Source organism: Lynx canadensis, chromosome C2 (assembly GCF_007474595.2).
Source record: "Lynx canadensis isolate LIC74 chromosome C2, mLynCan4.pri.v2, whole genome shotgun sequence".
Classification (NCBI taxonomy): domain Eukaryota; kingdom Metazoa; phylum Chordata; class Mammalia; order Carnivora; family Felidae; genus Lynx; species Lynx canadensis.
In genome coordinates, this window is record NC_044311.2 from 150,851,760 (window position 1) to 150,866,509 (window position 14,750).

The window sequence follows — 14,750 nt, forward strand, 5'->3', positions numbered from 1 at the left end:
TATTCTCAAACAGTGCAAAATATATACTATTACATATTCTATTTAACCATTCACATTTTCTATTTAGCCTTTATCTTGATGTCACAGGAAAAGAAAACGTTAACTATAATTCATGCGATAATACTTGGTAAACATTCTTACATGATAGGAAAGTTATGAATATTGTCCTCCTTTTTAAAGATGGCACCGTTAGATCCAAATCTTGGCATCGAACAACCTTGTAAGCAACCTCCTGATGCTAGGAGAATGGAGCACTTGGTCAAAGGTCTCATCAAGAGGAGGTAGGAGGGGGAGGGCAGAAGCTGAGGCAGGGAAAAGGTCCAGATTAGATCCCCCGGGGAGACAGGAATAGAGATGGCCACAGATAAATCAGGGTGATGGGCATCTAACACTAGCCTAACCATTAATATAGCCTTCCAGTTTTCTTTCCTTTGTTCACTTTTATTTCTTTTTTTGCAGTAAAGTTAAAAAAAATAGAAATAGAAAAATTAAAATTAGAAAAATAAAATCAATAAAATCCCACCTCTCTCCCAGATGAGCATGGAATGAATATATATACAGGCAGGGAATAAAGAGCCAATAGACATATAAAAGACAGAAGACCTTAAATAATCAAAGAAAGGTAAATTAAAACAAGAGAGTGGTAGAGAGTGGGAAACGTCATTCTCACACACGACTTTTACGACTGCAAATTGGTGAAATCGCTTCTGAGGGATGTTTTGGCAACAGGAATCAAAGCTTTTTAAGGATGTATGCCCTTACCTCACCCTGAGGAATAATAGCTGGACAGGCGTGTTAAATGTATTTATGTGATGTTTATGCAGCTTTACTTATTTATTTGTTTTAAATATTTATTTTGAGAGAGAGAGAAAGAAAAAACTGTGAGAGCGGGGGAGGGGCAGAGAGAGGGAGAGAGAGAGAGAGAGAGAGAGAGAGAGAGAGAATCCCAAGTCCCTACGTGAGGCTTGAACTCACAAAACGTGAGATCGTGACCTGAGCTGAAACTAGGAGTTGGATGTGTAACTGACAGAGCCACCCAGGCACCTCTGTACAGCTTTGGTTGTAATAAAAAAGGGAAAACTTCCTTAAACGATAAAGGAACAGTTAAATGAATTATGGCCCACTCAACTGATAGCATACTTGCAGCTGTTGAAACAATCACCTCCATGTTACCTGATTAACAGAAAAATGTGTTCATAACAGAATTGTAAGTAAAGAAGGCATGAAATGCACCTCTATGTGTGTATGCATTCATTCCTAAGAATGTCTGGGAGGGTATATGTCAATATGAAGATATGAATAAGGTTTATCTCTGGGGACACCTACGAATGATCTGTACCTCTTTACTGTTTTCCATTTCGTAAAACTGTTTGCAGTGACCATATATCACTTTTATTTTTTTTGGATCTCTGATGTAGAGAACTGAGTACAGCTGATCCCGTAAATGTATTTTCTCTTGTGACTTAAAAGCAAATTTTAATGTTTATTTTTGAGAGAGAGAGAGAGAGAGAGGCAGAGTACAAGCAAGGGAGGGGGAGAGAGAGAGAGAGAGAGAGAGAGAGAGAGAGAGAGAGAGAATCTGAAGCAGGTTGCAGGCTTCAAGCTGTCAGCACAGAGCCTTATGTGGGGCTTGAATCCACAAACTTTGAGATCATGACCTGAGCTGAGGTCGGGTGCTTAACCGACTGAGCCGGGCTCCCCTCTTGTGATTTTTTAAAAACAATTGTCTTGTGGCACTTGGGTGGCTCAGTTGGTTAAGCGCCCGACTTCAGCTCAGGTCATGACCTCATGGCTTGTGGGTTCAAGCCTCACGTCGGGCTCTGTGCCCACAGCTCAGAGCCTGGAGCCTGCTTTGGCTTCCGTGTCTCCCTCTGTCTCTGCCCCTGCCCCTGCCCCCTCACACTCTGTTTCTCTCTCCTTCAAAAATCAGTAAACATTAACAAAATTAAAAAAAATAATGGGAGAGCCCCTGATAATCTTTTTTTTTTTTAATTTTTTTTTCAACGTTTATTTATTTTTGGGACAGAGAGAGACAGAGCATGAACGGGGGAGGGGCAGAGAGAGAGGGAGACACAGAATCGGAAGCAGGCTCCAGGCTCTGAGCCATCAGCCCAGAGCCCGACGCGGGGCTCGAACTCACAGACCGAGAGATCGTGACCTGGCTGAAGTCGGACGCTTAACCGACTGCGCCACCCAGGCGCCCCTAGTCTTTAAAAAAAAATTACAATTTTCTTGGGGCGCCTGGATGGCTAGGTCGGTAGAGTGTCCGACTTCAGCTCAGGTCACGATCTCGCTGTCCTTGAGTTCGAGCCCCGTGTCGGGCTCTGGGCTGACAGCTCAGAGCCTGGAGCCTGTTTCAGCTTCTGTGTCTTCCTCTCTCTCTGCCCCGTGTGCTCTGTCTCAAAGATAAGTAAACATTAAAAAAAATTAAAAAAAAATTTTTCTTTCTCTAGCTTATTGTAGGAATACAGTTTATAACACACATGACATACAAAATATGTATTAATTGTATGTTTATGTTATTGGTAAGGCTTCTGGTCAACAATAGACTCTTAAGAGTTAAATTTTGGGAGAGTCTAAAGTTCTCTGTGTTGGCTGTAATGGGAAGGGGGTGTCTGCATCCCTAACCCTGTGTTGATCGAGGGCCAACTGTATTAACTTCTTGGTTCATAACATACTACCATTGTCAGTTTAAATAGTGCCCGTCTCTTGTCTTATTTTGTTTGCTTTTAATGTTTTATACACATGAATTACTATTAAATTCAGAGCAAACAGTAAAACTTGTATAAAGGGATCAATCAAGGACCTTCATGCAGAAGTCTTTAAGAAGAGCATGGGTGTCAGATTGCAGCCACACCACTGTGCAGGGATAAGTTGTCAATAGTCCACCTTCTCACCTGGTAGGAGGGGCAGAGATAGGAATATTTGTTAGTTTGTCCTTGGAAAGTTTGGGTTCTAATTCCTGGCAGGGCTCCAACTAGTGAACTCCTGGGCTTAGTAGGTGCACCACCAAGATTGGTCATTAACACAAGTGGAAACAAACAAAAAATCCGGGCATCTTGGCTTGGATCTGTGAATTAGTTTGCTAGGGTTGCCAAAACAAAGCACCACCAACCAGGTGGCTGGACAGAAATTTACTGCCTCACAGTTCTGGAGGCTACAACTCCAAAATTCTGGTGTCAGGAGGTTGGTTTCTTCTAAAAAAAAATTTTTTTTTAATGTTTATTCCGGAGAGAGAGAGAGACGGAGCATGAGTGGGGGAGGAGCAGAGAGAGAGACAGACACAGAATCCACAGCAGGCTCCAGACTCCGAGCTATGGGCACAGAGCCCGACGTGGGGCTTGAACCCACAAACTGTGAGATCATGACCTGAGCTGAAGTTGGACGCTTAACCGACTAAGCCACCCAGGCACCCCAGGAGGTTGGTTTCTTCTAAAGGCTGTGAGCAATAATCCCAACTTCTCTTTTAGTTTCTGGCAGTTATCCCTTGGCTTGTAGAAGGTGTTTTCCTTTGTCTTCCCTGTGTGTGTTTCTGTCTCTGTCCAAATTTCCCGTTTTTAAAAGGACATAAGTCATATTCGATTGGGGCTTACTCTTGATTACTTCTGGTAAGAACCCAATCTCCAAATACTCTTGAGCCATCTTGGTGTGGAAAGAATATGGGCTTTGCAATTACACCTGGGTTTCAATGTTGGCTTTACCAGGTACTGGGGCTATGACCTTGGGAAAGTTTTTTGAATTACTCAGAACTTATTTTCTCATCTGTATAGTGGGGATGTAATGTTGCTATGAGATTGGAGCTACCCCAGAATGTACTGGGTAAATGGAGGCTATTATTATTTGTGAGTTGGGGGGGTGTCTTTGCTTTTAGAGGTTCACTTCTATGATTGGATATATCTGCCACAGGGTCTGCTAGGGCTAAGTCTCAGATGACAGTGATGAACCTGGTCAACACTGAACTGGCATTTCTACCAGAGTCCTTCCTGCCTACCTGTGTTCACTTGTTTGGAGTCAGTACAACTTACATGTTCCTTTTTAGGTGAAGCCCTATATAAAACTAATTTTACAGCACTCCAACCTGGACACGATAGTTCATTGATCAATATTGTGTGAGGCTGTCAGGCTGGGGGTAGGGGTGTTGGGGAGAAGGGATATAGCCTTCTAGATATGAAGACCATCAATTCTTTCTATGATGCATGACTATTAGCTCAAGGTTCTGCCTCAACCTGATCTTAGCTCAAGATTCTGCCTCAACCTGATCTTCCAGATTGATTTGACTGAAGACAAGGACACATTTCCTGAGACATTGCCATACAATTTTGCAGGTTACCTAGAAGTTTAATTATGCAAGTTTCCTTCATCACCAGCAATAAAAATTTGACTCAAATCTAGTGTTACCGGTTGTAAATGCTTAAGTGTTCTGATAGAAGTGAAACTGGTGAATCAGGGTGGGGTGGGGAGCAGGGAGAAGACGAGCCAGTGGAGGAAGAAGTTGATTGTGTAAGTTGTGTAAGGAGAAGTGTGAGCTTGGGAAGAATCAAGGTAGGATCTTTCACCTCAGTAGGGACATGCTTGGCTACTTCCTTCAAAAACAATCAAGTTGAATGTGGATTTTAATTGCATTAGTGAGTCAATTTTGAGGAGCAGCAATCCAAAAGAACTTAAAAAAATTTATTTATTTTTGCGGGGGGGGGGCGGGGAGGGGGAGGAGAGAGGGAGGGTAGGGGCAGAGAGAATTCCAAACAGGCTGCGCCCTGGGAGGAAGTGGGGCTCCAACCCAAGAACCCTGAGATCATGACCTGAGCAGAACCCAAGGGTCTGATGCTTAACTGACTGAACCACCCAGGTGCCCCCCAAGTGAACTTTTTTTTTTTTTTTTCAACGTTTATTTATTTTTGGGACAGAGAGAGACAGAGCATGAACGGGGGAGGGGCAGAGAGAGAGGGAGACACAGAATCGGAAGCAGGCTCCAGGCTCTGGGCCATCATCAGCCCAGAGCCCGACGCGGGGCTCGAACCCACGGACCGCGAGATCGTGACCTGGCTGAAGTCGGACGCTTAACCGACTGCGCCACCCAGGCGCCCCAAACTTTTGATAACATGAAGAATCAGTCTGAAGTAAGCTATTTGCCTGACTACTTTTTAGCTAATTTATTTGAGGTTTAGTCTGATTTTTTTCAGGGCCTGGCTAATTTGAATTGTTGCCTTATACCAATGTTCTGATAAGTGTAGGAGGGAAACGTTTGTTGTAAATCATTTAAAGCAAGTATCTTTCCTTGAGTCACATAGGATAGACACCAGTACTTATTATGGGGCCTTTCTGTACACCAACAAGATCATATCTGTTGCTAATGTATTTGTGAACAGCTTAAAAAAACTGGAACACTATTATATGATGGGAAAATAAGCTTAGAAATCAATAAATTTGTGACTTGGTGTAAAATAACACCTATATCATCCTTTTTAGCGTAACATTTTTAAGTGCCATTTTATTAGCATTGGCACAGAATATAATTTTTAGCCAGTGGCGGTCTACTGCTTACGATGTAGCCAGCACAGCATGGCTACTAGCATATCTAGATTTTAATGCCTGGGAAGCACACCTAGCGATATTTAGCCAGGCGGAAGGGGTATATAAAATAAAAACGCACGGAAGCCAGAATATTAATGAAGAGCGGTGGGCGAAAAGAATTGGGAAGCGGAGATGGTGCATCAAAGAGGAAAACAGGGAGTTGGGCAACCAGGATACAGTAATAGCTCAAGAGGATGAATGTTGGGGGCATTCCGTTCCAGAAGGAAAGGCTGCGCCCAGAAAGGTGGGGAGGGGTTTGGAATAGGTGGGAAAGCCTGGGAGAGCGTGCACAGCCTAAAAAAGTTTTTATGATGGCTCCGTGCATAATATCTGATCGTTGGCATTGGTTGCCGCAAAAATCGAGAGGCAGGATTTAATCAAGGTGTCAGCCGCAGGGGCATCCCGGATTCGGGCGAAGCGTCCGGAATTCCTGAGATGTCTGAAACGCGGAGGCGGCCTCTTCCCCACCCCCGCCGCGGCCTCCGTGGGCATTTTCCGGCGAGGGGGGCACGCGAACCCTTCGAAGAACAGTTGAAACGCGCGGCCGTGCGCACCCGGGCCGCCCTCCCGCGGCCGGCGCGCTCCCCGGGGATGAAGGTGAGAGCCCCGGGCCCGGGCGCCAGGGGGTGGGCTTCCCGGGTCCCCGCGCGGCCGCAGAGCCCGGCCCCCTCCCCCTCGGCGCGGGCGGGGCTGCGGGCGCACGACGCGGAAGCGCGGGGTTCCGGGGGCGGCGGCGCGGAGGCCGCGCGCGCTCCCCGGGCCGCAGTCGGCGCGGGCGCGGGCGCGGGCGCGGGGCGGGGCGCGGCCAGGAGGCCGGGGAGGCGGCGGGCGCTCGCGCACAGGCCGGGCCGCCGCCTCGCCCCCCTTCGCTTCCCTTCCCTCCCTCGGCCCGGCCGTCCCCCTCCTCTCCCCTCCCCCGAGCGAATCACGCGCCCTCCTCTGACACTCGTAGCGGGCCCGAGCTCCGAATTTATCCTTCACGTGACCTGAGGGGGTTGGGTGGTTGGTTGGGGACATAGGGGGAGAGGGAAAGGAGGGAACGGAATCTGCCGTTGCCCGAGCAACAGGCCCCGCCCGCCGGCTTGGGGCCGGGGGGCGGGAGGAGGACGTCAGCACGTCAGCCGGGGTTTTGCGTTTTGATTGACAGTTGCTATAGCGACCGGGTCGGTCCGTCGCCATTTTGTTGGTTGGTTTTTTTTTAAACCCTTTCGCTTCCCGCCCGAATAATAATAAAAAGCCCCATTGGAGTGAGGCGGGGGTGGCGGCGGCAAGAGCGGCGGGGGGATTCGGGGAGACTGCTGCCGTCGCTGCTGCTGATCGCGGCCCAGGTCGGGCTCTGGGAGCGGACACCTCGAGCGGGGGGTGCGGGCGCCGCCGCCGCCGCCGCCGCTTCTGCTGCTGCTGTTCCTGCTGCTGCTGTTGGTGCCGCTGCCGCCGCCGGCGAGCGGGCGGGACCGGTGTGAGTGTGAGAGTGTGTGTGAGTGAGCGTGTGCGAGGGCGAGTGTGCGTGCGTGTGTGTGTGTGTGAGTGTGTGTGTGTGTCTGTCTGTCTGTGCGGGGACTCGGGGGCGGGCGGTTCGGGCTCTCCTGGCGGAGGAGCCGCCGCCGCCGCCGCCGCCGCCGCCGCCGCTCGGGCCCCGGCGCTTCTCGCTGCGCAGGTTTGGAGCGCGCGCCATTTTGTGAGATTTACAAAATCCTCTTCGGGAAGAAGCCGCCGGGAGCGGCCGCGACTCGGCGCCCGGCCTCGCCGCCGCCGCCCTCCGCGCCGCGCCGGGCCGCGCGGCCCCGCCGCCGGGAGTCGGGGTCCGGGGACTGCGGTATTTGCCGGGGAGGGGGCTGTCGCCTCCCCGGCCCCGGGCGCCGCTGGAACCGCGGAGCCGGAGAGAGACTGAGAAGGCTGCGGCTCGGCCGCGGAGCCGGGAGCGCCGGGGGCGGAGAGAAGCGGCCGGGGCGGCGCTGGCTGCGGAGGCCGCGGCGGGAGCGCAGCGGCGGGAGCCCGAGGCTGAGACTCACCGGAGGGAGCGGCGCGAGCGCCCCGCCATCGTCCCGGTGAGTGTCCGGCCCGGCCGCGGCCCCGCCCGGCCCGGCGCCCGGCTCCCCCCGCGGCCTGCAGCCGGGCCCGCGCCGAGGCCGGCCGGGCGGAGGGAGGGACCTGCCATTTTAGGAGGAGGCGCCGCGGCCCGGGGCCGGCCGCCGGGGGAGGGAGCCCGACAGGCCTGGTCCCGGAGGAGAGGCGGGTGCGAGCGGAGGGAAAGTTGCGGAGGGTGGGAGCAGGGGCCACGGCCTCCCGGGAGCCGGGGCCTGGGGGCCGGAGAAAGCGCCAGACCTTCACTGGTCGCCCGAGCGGAGGGGAGGAGGTTGTCTTCCTCCTCCTCCTCCTCCTCCTCTTCCTCCTCATCCTCTTCCCCCAGCTCCTCCCTCGTCCCTCCTCTCGGTCCCCACCAGTGTGGGATCCGCCGGGGTTCTCCGCAAGGACAATGCACGGGTTAAGAAAATGGGGCTGGCTGCTGGGCGAGGCGCCGGGGAAGGTCGGGAGCCGGGTCCCTCAGCGGCCCTTGGGGTGTGTGCCGGAGCGAGGGCACTCGGCGTGCTCCGAAGTTGTGCAGTGAGTGCAAGTGATCCCGGCCCCTCGAGGTGGAGTAATGACCTGTTTAGCAGCCGGAGGAGTTGGTGGTTGAGAATGCGTAAATTATAATTGATACCTGGCTATTGCAACAAAACTTCACAAGTCTATTTACAGGCACAAACCCGCTCTCGTTTGGATCCACCAAAGCTGCCGAATTTGTTAACACCTCTCGAAAGGCCCCTCCCTAGTCTGAAATAGTTAAAAATGGCAAAATTAGTGAGTGATTCTGGTAATGGGCTGTGCTTTTCGTCCAGCACTAGATTATATGGTTCTCGTAATCTAGGTGCAGCACTTGAATGCCAGCACCGTTTGGTTTTTGAATTCCGCCCAAGTTGTTAGAAAATACACCGTATGGTATTGTTTTCACACGCATTTTTTAAAGATTAGGACGAAGGGTACCAGGCAGTATTGTCAGGGTTTTACATGTATGAACTTGCTTTTCCTACCGGTAGGAACTGTTAACCCATTTCACAGGTGAGGAAACTGAGCTGTGACTCATCCAAGGTCATACAGCTGGGACTCCAGGAGCCAGGGGTCTGTAGCCAGCCTGGGCTCATAATCACTAGGTTATAACCGATTATTATAAACACTGGCAAATTTTGGAGCGATCTGTGTGTAATGACTCAGGGTTCTAACCCAGAGATTGTGCCCCTGGCAGTGTTGAGCATGGAATTAACTTTGTCTTTGCGGAAGTGGAAAGATTGAAAGGAGACCCTCTTAAAGAAACTTGTCAGATCTTCCCTCCCCCCCCCCCCCCCCCCCCCCCCCCCCAAAAAAAAACCCAACTATGTAGGCAGTTCTTGAATGGAAGGAATTAAGAAATATTTTTTGGTGCGTTTTGTTCTTCACACTTAATTTTAACTGTAGGCATCACTTAAGTATTGATGAGTCATGAGAAAGTTTTGTGTAAAGTTATTTTTAGGAATTTTTAAATCTTTGAATAGATTTCCTGTATGACCTCTTGTACCTTACATACACAAAATGTTTAAGAATGGATATATTTAATTTGATTTGGGGGAGTTCTAATAATTCAGTGGAATTACCTTTAGGTTTTGTTTTCCTAAATTTGTCATGTCTTGATGGTTTAGTTACCTTGAGAGAAATAATTATCTTCAGACAGACTATAAATGTGAGACTAGAAGATAGTTTCAAAGAAACAGCAGTTAAGAGAAAAGTTTACTCGGTTACAGTTAAGATTTTTAATATACACATGACTTACACTTAAAGTACCCCAGTGCTTTTGGAAGATTCGTCTTGAAATAGCCTCGGTGCTTGTGTTGGCTGTCCAAATTCATTTACACTTCCAACCTTATCAGAAAGTTAAGGACTCCTGTTAACATGTGTACCAAGTTCTGTTGTAAAACAGTATAAAAAGTTCATAAGAGGCATAAGCTCAGAAAGTCATTATTCTAGGGTCACCTCTGTGTAAGGTAGCAGGCACGCTTTAAAATCTAAAAATGATTATGATTTGAAGGAATAAACTTGAATGAATGGATGGTCATTATTGGTAGGGGATGGGAAGTGGAGCTGGTGGGATCTTTGTTATAAGGAATTTGGGTATAAGATTCTTAAACATGTTTTAAAGACATTTTGGTGGAACTTATTAGAAACTTAAGAGATACACAGAATTACTATGTGTTGGGATTCAAAAATTAACCCATTAGTCCAGTCTTTTAGGGGAACTGATGTTCAAAATAAATGAAAATACTCCATTTTAATGCAGTGTCTTGTTTGGGAATGTGTATAGTAAAAAAAAAAAAAAAAAAAAAAAAAATCCTTGGTTAGTATATTTTTACCTCCTAGAATATTGTCAGATGACTGTCCTGTGGGTTTCAGTTTATGGAGAGTTATTGTGTTGATGACTTAAAGATTGGGGGGGTGGTTAGGGAACTGGTATTTAAAGAATTTACATACATAGGTTTTTATAGTGCTGTGAATATTTATCTGCCAAAGCAAAGTCAAAGACAACTTACAACAGAAGTTATAGAAGGACCGTTGGCTTGCATTTTGTTTTGAAACTAATATGCAAAAAAAACGAATATGCTAATTTGTATCGAATTTTGGGTACTACTTGAAAACATTTTTTTTTTTTTTAAATAACAGCTTAGCTACTTAGATTACTAGGGATGTTTTTACATGTGTGTTTATGGTTGGTAAGTATCTAGTTTGGGGAAGAAAATTTGGATAGAGGTAACTTTATTATGAGTGCAAAGGGAATTGCTTAGTAAAAGTAAGTTTAATAGGAGTCTTCATTTTTGACTTTCTTTGTATTTGTGATAAAGGTGTCAATCTTTTTGCTTCAGAATTAGCTTCTCTCTCACTTCAAAGAACTTTCACATTTCCTACGCCCACACCCCCAAGCAATTTCTCTCATTGCCCCAAGAAAAAAAATGAAACATTTGAACCCAGCAAAATGCAGAAACTTCCAGGAAGAGTCTTTATAAAGAACTTAGCACTTACACAGAATTTTATTGCTCTTACAATTTTGTTGTATTCCTTATCACTAATTCCAGCTATGAGCTAAGAATCTCTACTTTCTGTTGAGTGTTTTGGTAGGTCTACCTGTTTTCTATTTACAAGTAAAAATATTACTTGAAGTTATCAAACACGGTCACCTGAAACTTGGTGCTAACACAGTTGGCCTTGTCAAGGTATTGTGGGACTTGAGTACACACGGTGATTATGCCTGTAAAAAAATTTTTTTTGAACATTTATTTATTTTTGGGAGACAGACAAAACATGAGTGGGTCGGGGGGCAACAGAGAGAGAGGGAGACACAGAATCCGAAGCAGGCTCCAGGCTCTGAGCTGTCAGCACAGAGATGGACACAGGGCTCAAACTCCGGAACTTTGAGATCATGACCTGAGCTGAAGTCAGATGCCTAACTGAATGAGCCACCCAGGTACCCCTATGCCTTTTAAAAGACTTCTTACCGTGTATTATCTTCACCGTTGGTCAGTGTTTTGATGGCTAGAGAAATTGTGGTAATTCCTAACCACAGCTTATACAGTTTTTGAGTAAAAATTTTGGGAGGCTAAAGTTTTTGTTTAATTACTTGGAAAAGAATCATCAAATTATTTCAGGTTATCTAAAACTTCTCCGTTGCCCCTAAGTGAATAAATTTTTTGAAATCTTGCCTGCAGTGTTAAGCTGGAGCTGTGAAGTTTATCGTTGGTTATGTGAAAATGAAATGTTGGCTTCACAGGACAAAATAATTAATCAAAGATTCGTATTAGGTAATTAAAGACAAGTTGTGTTCCTAACTTAGTGGCTACAGGCAGCCTGAGTTTCATTTTTTAGTGTATGGAAAGAACATGGTTTGGGAGTATTGCATTATATAGGCCAGCTAAACATTTTTCAGAAGTTAAGCTTTTGCTTTGAAATCTTTTCAGAATTGTATAACGAGTTAAAATTTTCTTTTGGAGATAATAACTTATAGTACGTTGAATGTCTAAAGTGATGTGGTTCCTGGTGGGCATACTTTGTGCTAATGTGGAACCACTTTTGGGATTTTTGACAGTTGATTTTTCTACCAGAGCTACGCACCTCTGTTCTAGAAGGGGATTTTTGTTTTATTTTATTTTGTTTTATTTTACTTTATTTTATTTTATTTTTACTTTATTAAAAAAAATCTTTTTTTTTTTTTTTTTTTCCCTTTTTAACTTTTATTCAGGTTTTGAGAGACAGGGACAGAGCAGGAACAGGGGAGGGGCAGAGAGACACACACACACACACACACACACACACACACACACACACAGAATCCAAAGCAGGCCCCAGGCTCAGAGCTGTCAGCTCAGAGCCCGACGCAGGGCTCAAACTCATGAATGGTGAGATCATGACCTGAGCCTATGACCTGAGCTGAAGGCAGATGCTTAACTGACTGAGCCACCCAGGTGTCCCTTAAAAAATCTTTATGAATGTTTATTCAGTTTTTGAGAAAGAGAGACATACAGAGCTTGGGGGGGGGGAGCAGACAGAGAGGGAGACACAGAACCTGAAGCAGCGTCCAGGTGCTGAGCTGTCGGCACAGAGCCCAGTGCTGGGCTTGAACTCCCAAACTGAGATTAAGACCTGAGCTGAAGTCAGATGCTTAACTGAGCCACCCAGGTGCCCCTAGAAGGAGATTTTGAAAAATTTATAGTACCGTTAAAGTTTTAACAAGGTACCTACCTTTTGCTTGAGGGATATATGCTCATATGTAATACTGCATGATAGCTTAAAATGTATTTTTACTTTAGAATTGTTATGAATTTTCTGTTCCCATAATTAAAATGCTTGTGTAAATCAGTGGGGAGGAGCTTAGGGATCTGGTTTAACATGGAACAAATCTGGTTTTCAACATCCCTTTTATTTTACATAACGTCCCTGTTCATTAAGTAACCCTGTAATTTTTCTAAGTATATCAAATTTCCAATGACAAGAGTTGATTTTTCTTTTTTAACTTTTATGGATATTTGTGGTTAGGGTTTGCATCTGACAGCCGTCCAAAATGCGCATAATGTCTAGTTATAGATGGCCATTGGGACAGTGTGGTCCTGTGGACAGAGTACAGGCCTGTGAGATGGTGCTGGGCAGAGGCTCCAGAGTCAGGCAGATCCGGAATCTCAGCAGGTCCTGCCACTCACTGGCCATGTGATTTTGCTAAGCATTGGTTTCTTACTCTGTAACACGGGGTTTGTGATACTTCCCATAGGGCTCTTGTGAAGGTTGGGGCAACACATGCACATTTCTTGATAGCTTTCTCCTCTCGCTTCTCCCTCTTTTTCCTCCTCCATTCATACTCATGGTTATGGTCCCAGGATAAATGCTATTTCTTCAGAGAGGCTTTCCCCCAAACCCCAGTCTAGGTAGGGTTCTTTGGCTGTGCGTTCTTATAGGACTCTGCTTTTTTTTTTTTTTTTTTTTTTAATACTTATTGCAGATAGCTGTACGATTATTCGTATATATTCACAGTTCTGCTTATCTAATGTCTGTCTCTTCTCTCCATTAGATGGTAACATCCACCTGGACAGGAATAGTTCTTTGATCACCCTTCCAGTACAGCAGAGGTAGATGTATATGTGTATAGAGGATGGAATGAGGAACCTATCTGCCGAGTCCTGTCCTAGTACCACTCCATAATTGTGCAGTCTTGGGCAGAGTAGCTTCTCTGGGCTTGGGTGTTTTATATGCCAGACGTGCACAGCACCAGCCGCCCTGCCCAGGAGTTTGAGGCTGTGGAATGAGATACTGTAACGAGGTGCTTTGCAAAAGTGTAAAATGCCATTTAAACATAAGTTGGTACAGTAGCAATAATTTCAGTGGTGGGGTTACCCAAGAATTTATAATTAGAGTTTCAGCTTTACTGAATTAGTAAGAAGTTATTAGTATTTGTTATACACTTAAACTTTCTATATGCATTAATTAGAATACAAGATTGGGCCTTTGTTCTGATTAAATACAGTAGCTTAAACAAGAAGTTTATTTCTCTCTCCTGGAAGTAATTTTAAGGCTAATGTGGTGGCTCCATGGTAGAGGGGACCTTGGTCCCTTCCCTGTGCTTAGGGAAACCCCACTTTCTGTATGGTAGAAGACCGTTCCCCACCATATCCACCATCTAGGAACAGATGTGGGGAAAGCACATCTCCTTTTAAAGACAAACCTGGAAGTTGCATACGTGACTTTTGTTCACATCTGTTGGTCCAAACTGAGTCAGGTGGCTAGCTGCAAAGGAGGCTGGGATATGTGGTCTCTGGCAGGGTAGCTGGTTGGTTGAAAATCTGTTTCTACTGAAGAAGAGAATGGGGGGGGGGGATTATGAGGCATTTCCTGTCACACCTTGAAATGTTTTGGAAGAAACATACAGAAATAAACCTTGAAAAGACAACTTACTGCACTAATTAATAAGACTTATTTTCCATATTTGGTCATTAATCTTTTGAACTGTGGTGTGCACGTTTAAATAGATCACTATTTAGTATTTGCAATATACGCATATATGGTCAGATTAGAAAACATGTAGCTAAACTTTTAGTAGTGAAGGAATTTTGGCACGTTATTTTACTGACACTGTTTTCTAATAGAAACATGGTTCTTGATTGCTGTGACTGTATTTTATGTAACCAGTATTTGGAGTCTCAGCTTTTGAGTTTTATTTTCATAGTTTCCTAGTATGTATTCTTATGGTATGTTTTCATACTCATACTCTCAGCAGACAATTCTGGAATAACACCTGTGTCTTGTCAGGTTTTCAGTAAATGTTTGAGCCCCTGAAGTTGTAAGGATGATAGCAGTGATGTTTAGAAATAAGTTTACTATCCAAGTATGTTCCTCTTAAGTTTCTGTGGGTTTGAACAAAGAGAGTCTAGGATTCCTTTGAACTAGAGAGTGTTATTATTTGATCTAGTGGAGACCTGAGAAACTAATGGTTCTCAAACAGGCTTCTGGAGAACTTCTCAGAGTTGTGAGATTTCCCAAGCTCAGATACTTCTCTTTCTATAGGTTTGGGATGATGCTCTGGAATTGACTTTATCTCTCTTTTTCTTTCTCTCTTTCTCTCTCTCTTTCTCTTT

General features: G+C 45.9%; 1 protein-coding gene across 6 annotated transcripts in view; it reads left to right on the top strand.

Annotated features, from left to right (window-relative positions):
* Positions 1–7,375: 7,375 nt before the first annotated feature.
* DYRK1A (dual specificity tyrosine phosphorylation regulated kinase 1A) overlaps positions 7,376–14,750 on the top strand; it is a 149,665-nt gene continuing 142,290 nt past the window's right edge. For all 6 annotated transcript variants that reach the window (XM_030329043.1, XM_030329045.1, XM_030329044.1 and 3 more), the window contains exon 1: positions 7,376–7,619. The gene's annotated coding sequence lies outside the window, so the exon portion shown is untranslated. The remainder of the gene's footprint in view (positions 7,620–14,750) is intronic.